Source organism: Topomyia yanbarensis, chromosome 2 (assembly GCF_030247195.1).
Source record: "Topomyia yanbarensis strain Yona2022 chromosome 2, ASM3024719v1, whole genome shotgun sequence".
NCBI classification, from domain to species: domain Eukaryota; kingdom Metazoa; phylum Arthropoda; class Insecta; order Diptera; family Culicidae; genus Topomyia; species Topomyia yanbarensis.
In genome coordinates, this window is record NC_080671.1 from 299,034,834 (window position 1) to 299,041,202 (window position 6,369).

The window sequence follows — 6,369 nt, forward strand, 5'->3', positions numbered from 1 at the left end:
TTGAAATCGTTCTTCCATCACAGGGGTGCGCTGAAGTGTTGTCGCCTAGCGCTTCTCATTACAGCATATTATTACGATAAATCCTTCTGTAGTTACTTTAAGAGCCTACATAACAGGATGTAGACATTAAACTATTTAACTAACCTATTTCACCAAGAGCGGGGCCGTGAAGTAGTATATAGAGCTAAAGGGGCGGGGGAGAGGGGGGAGGCTATGCTATTGAGGGGGAAGTCTACCTTATGATATCGAAAAATATTCGAGTTTTTTATTGCTTGTATCAATAGATAAACTATCTAAGAATATAACACAACATTTTCAGAACACAATTCAAAGTAATTTCAGAGATATAGAATGGAACGCATTAAAACTACAAACAAGTATGAGAGCGCACGCGAATGTGGTCATAGGAAATGTCACTCATTCGTCCTCTTTTAATATTATTTCAAATTGAAGGGAATGTTGTTGGCCACTTGAAACAAACCACGGTTTATCTTTTCAGAATTGATTTTCTCCTACATAAACCATAAATCGTAGTTTAACGCAGCTTTTTAATATTTTTATAGCACGTTAAAGTCAAAATTTTATCTTGAAGATATTTCTCAAATACCGCTAATAAAATATATGATTTCACGAATTTCGGCAGTTTTCCATCATTTAGCTAATGACAAGCCGCTCAGCTGCTCCATAAGACCGCAATTGTGTGAAAATTTTTAACAAAAAGTCTATTTGTGCCGTAGTATATATAAATTTTCAAAAAGCTGGGTCTTTCACTTCTTTTCCGAAAATCGCTTAAAACTGCGTCATCTTGATTAATTTCCGCAATCATCACTGTTAAGTGTCGTTTTGAAGATCTGTGAGTAGAAATGGTTGTACAATTGCCAGAGGTTGAACTGGAGGAGCAATATTCTCTTTCGAAATGTCTGTACTTCGACCGTATTACTGATATTCGCAACAGCATTACACACAGTATAAAAATATAATAAATAGCTGCTTGACTAAATATAATCGTTTGACAGCCTTACGCTTGCTGCATTGCTTCAGTGTCACATTTATTTATTGTTGCGCAACAATAAAATAAATATCATTGAGTCATATCCCAAAATTGGGGAGGAGAAATCTTTTTTAAATAAAATTTTAAATTTTTGCTTAATTTCAGAGATAATTGTATCACTGTTGTTATCAGTCAGACTATTTACTGATAAAAAATCCGAGAAAAATGTTCTCCAGTTTGGAATGAAGGCATCCAACCATGGTCTGCCAAAAAGGGGAATAAAATTATTTGTGCAATTTAGCACCAAAAGCTGCAAAATATTTTCCTTTCCCCTGAAGTCAACCCTGACTTTAACCTCTCCGACAATAATAAGTTTTGCTCCATTAACAACAATTAATTGTTTAGAAAATTTTTGTTAAGGTTTAGTAAATTGCGAAAAATACTGTGTTTTACTTATTACAGAAACGGAGGAACCACAGTCAACCTCCATTTCCAAATATCTATCTTCAACCTTCACCCTTACCAAGCATGGTTCGTTTAATTTGTTAATTGAAGTTATGTTCATGCATTCCAAGTTACCTTCGTCCATATCATCATCGCTATCGGAGTCTGTTGTCCTCATCCTGTTCATTAAAGCAGAAAGACCCTTCTCATTGGAACCGGACGGCCCTGGCTTCATTTGTTCCACCAGGTTAACTGCATCTTTTTTTAAATTTTTTAATTTAAAACATCTCTTTTTGAGATGACCTTTAACCCCACAAAAATCGCAATGTCTGGACTCAAAACTTTCCCTAAAATCCGCCGGTTTAAACTTGCTATGCTGATGCCATCTATTCTTTTGCTGAGATTTGTTTAATTCGAAATTTCTTTGTCTAAATTGAGAAAATTGATGCGGCTTAAATCCCAGCCTATCCTTCACCGGGATTCTGTCAAGTTTTTTTGAATCATTTAATTCTTTGGCAATGTTATATACGGCCGCTATTTTGCTCAAGGCCTTGCCCATTAATCCGCCATTGGACACCGAAGCAATGAAATCCGACGAAAAATTGTTCGATGCTAGTCCCTGAACGTGGCTTTTCGCCGCCTCCCAGGTTTGTATTACTTTTTCTGCTGCTTCTAAAGTTTGAACAGGTTCGCTTAAGATTCGTTGCTTCAACATAACATCTCTTAAACCAGCCAACAATCTATCCAGAATCGCTGTTTCCTTGAAGGCCCCGTAGGCACAAAACTCCGCTTGAAGCTTGAGTGCTAACAAGAAATCTTCTGCTGATTCGTCAGCATTCTGGTTGCGCTGGTTGAACGAGATGCGTTGGCAAACCCCAGAAGCAGTCTTATCTAGTCTAACCTTGAGCTTATCTACTATAGTAGCTAACGGTACGTCGGTGAGGCTACCGGTAGAAAATAGCAATTTTATCTCGGAATACACGCAAGGGCCCACCAAGGTTATAAAATGAGCTTTACGGTCAACTTCCGGAATTTTGTTAGCTATGAACAAAAACTCTAGCCGTTCTACCCAGTGGGTAAACGAGGTCCCCCTCCGGAAGGGCTCCATTGAGGAGGAAAATGACTGAGCCATTAAGCTTTGAATCGGAAAACTCAAACAAAACTTTCGCAAAAACCAAATTACTAGCAACACTGCACTTAAAATCAATATGTTACACCGAAAGAAACTTATTCGTGTTGATTTCTAAAATTTTCCTCGACTTTTCCTTCGGCCTGTGCTTTTTTCCAGAAAATTTTCTCCGTTTCACTCCCGAATACCACTGGAGGGTTGAATTTTATCCGCAGGAATCGATCAGCAGGAATCGATGAAAAGGAATCGATGAACAATAAACTCCAACAAGCGAGAAAAAAATACAACGATATTAGAAAAAGCTAAATAAAATCTCTTTCAATCGAAAGACAATTAAATTAAAGAAACTATTCTGCTTTGCTTTATTTTTATTCATACACCAAACAAAAGCCTGAAAAAGGATGATTCCGCACTTAATATATGTGCCTTTTTTTTACAATACCGTACTTACGATGTGAACAATTTAAACGCAATTTTGCCTATCAAAGGCATCGAATTCTTACCAGAAATCACTCCGGCGAACCTGCCAAAGCTTGCGCAAACTGCACTCGTCGGTCCGGAAAACTCCTCGTCGCCACCTTTTATAATTATATTTCACCGAGACTCTAGCGGACAACACTTCCCTAAATGCTTTCGGATGATAATGTTCACTCCACTAACTGTCAAACGTAAAAGAGGCCCAGCCTCGATTTATTCGATCTATTTATGCTTTGCTCGATTTCTCGAGCAAAGTACGCTAAATATTTATCATTCATGTTTTGATTATATTTTCGATTTCGAACATTACATACATAATATAATTTAACCCTAGGTGGGGTAAATTCAATGAATGCTTTACATTACACGTATGATAAAAGTTGAACGTATGGAGAAAAGCGCCAGTTTTATTTCATTTACTCTTGGTGCCTAGATAATTGATGAATTTATGTCATGCGGAATATTGAAAATCTCTTTGTAATAAAGAAAATCATGCAAACCAAATCTCAATCCATTAAACTTCAAGTGTACTCGGTAGCATATTACTATAGGTGCATAAGGAATGTGTTCAATTTCACATCCGTTTTATTCATATAGAACTGTTATTAAACTGTAAAAAAATAAAATTTATTTGATGATTACGTTTTGAATCATGTAAAATAGTTGCTAGAAAAACTAACGACCCAAATGCTGCTGTTGAAAAATTAACTGTGGTTTCTCGTCTCTGTGTGTCCCAGTACAGTTGCGACGAAAAATCACAGGTATTTTTCAAAAGTAGCATTCGAATAGGTTTTCTAGCAACTATTTTGCATAATTCGAAACATGATGGACGTGAAGATAAGCACATTTTTTGTATACACATACTAACATGTACCGAGTAAACTTGAGCCTCCAGCAAAGGGAGGGTACAATGGATTTATTTTGAAAGCGTTTATAACGGTGCAACGATGCAGGCGTAATCGACGGCAGCTTGCGCAACATTTCGGATTCGTTTACGCCTGAATCACCCGCAACAACATACGATTAGTACGTCAACATTTATTTAGCTAGGTTAAACGTGATGTCCGGAAAACAAAAACGGCGTCGCGTCCTTAGCACCGAGATGCAAAATTCATTAGAACATGGCTGAAATCACTTCATTTCGAACGGAAAACTAATCTGATTCAGTTTAAATATTGATCTGTGATTAAATAATTTATTCTCTCCAATTTGCATCGCATGGAGAATTGCATAATCTAACGAGTTAGGTAAAGTATGTTTTTAACTTCAAGTAGACATAAAACATGATAAAAATGATTTGTGTGCCTATTTTCGTCAGTGTTTTTTATTCTTCCGCCTCGAATTTGTTGCAATAGCGCGAAAAAAGCAGATTTGCAGAATGTGGAGTGAGTAGAATGCTCAGGTTTTGGAGAACCTCTCAAAAAGATGAACCAATCGCTTTAAAAACTTTGCAACCTAAGAATTAATATCAAATTTCCACTTAAGGATAAACCCAGCTCGATTTATCGGAAAAGGCTTTATGACTCAAAGTATGGATCATACGTACAAAAGCGTTCTCAAAACTGGTTAAACGATAATAGCGATATTTTCTGTAATTGATAAAATTTTACATAACTTTCACGAATTTCAACCGAATTTATTTATTGAGCCGTTACTTGACGCAATTTTTTCATGCATCCAGCATTTTATATTTTAATAGAAAATCAACACTCTTTTGAACTATTCATCATCAGTTAAATTTTTTTGCGAAATAGATGTGGAAAATGCTTGTCAAAGAAAAAATAGTAACAATAATGAAGAACACTCAACTTTTTTCACCAATCGCAATAATTCAGAAGGCGCTGAAAAGTATGTTATCCTTTTTTCTTTTACCTAAAACATTTGAATGTTGGCGTAAGTTAAAAAATGACTGAGTAGATGATTAATTAGTGCAAAAGGTACCTAAAAGTGAATTTCAATCATTAAACAAAATTTTGATATAATACCTTTTCCAAATATTTTTGTTCTACCAGACCTAAACTACAGGCTTGGTAAACGAGAGCACTAGGTCATTTTAAACATTAATACATTTTGACATTAAAAATGTCTTACTCCACTATCTGGGGCTAGATGTCATTCATAAATCAAAAAAATTAAAGGGTTGTGTACAGGACACGACCACGGTGACATTAAAAATATAGCTTTTTTATCTATCACACATATCGACACACGTTCTTGTTCACTCGCCTGTTTTCATATGTTACAATTTGCTATATACCCTCCCCATTAAAACATAATTTATTGAAGGTCTTTTAACGGTAATCTATTAATTAATCAAGTATCTCACTAGGTGATTGGCATTATTTGGCTGATCCATCTAGTAAAAATAGGCTGGTCTGTCCAGAAAATATATTCAAAAGAAAAGTTCCATATTGAGAGCTGTGATGAGGAAACCCACGCCCGCCAACGGAAATATACAGATTCTCCATAAAATATGAAATTTCATTTTCCATTTAAATTTTCAATAATGTACTAATGAACTTAAGTAAACAATCTTAAGTGTAAGTATTTCTTGATCGATTAGTGGTGGAAAAATGAAATTATTTGATAAATTACATTGTTATGCAACGTTCGCACTACCAGTTAAAACGGGTTTTTATGCTATCTTGGTGATATTTTTCTTGTTGCTAATTATTAAAACGTGTTATAACTCTGTAGTGTAAACATTGTATTATTAAACCAATTCTGCAGCGTTTTATGTTATATAGGTGTTTTATGTGGTAATAGGACTGACATAATTATATGTTCAGTACAGCGGTTTGTTTCATAATTTAGAACAGATTTATTTAAAAATTTAAATTAGTATACACAACCGTATTTGTTGTATACCTTAAAACGCAATTAGAACTGTGTTTTAAATACATAGGGTAGGACAGATATTCTGACTGGTTTAACTGGGAAAACAATTTTAAGTCCAGTAACGCTCAAGACATGGCTTGAATTTGAATCGAAAAAGAACACCCGCTTCAACTGCTGCTGGGACGGTAAGTTCTGTTTTAAAATTTTCCGTTGTGTGCAGTACGAAACAAAAGTGTTTGAAATTAGAAAACAAAAAGTTCTGCTGGGAATGTGATTGTTTCCGATGCAATTACACTCAGATTTTTCACGCAGGGGATACAGGCCGTGTAAATGAAAACCGCGTAAATTTAAAAAAACGCGTTAATGAAAACCGCGTAAATTTCAAAATCCGCGTAAAAACCTGAGTGTACTCTCCTATATAAAATACTACGCTGCTGAACAGTGCAATAACTACAGAAGCACGTTGTCAGATGCCTTACTGATAAAAAAC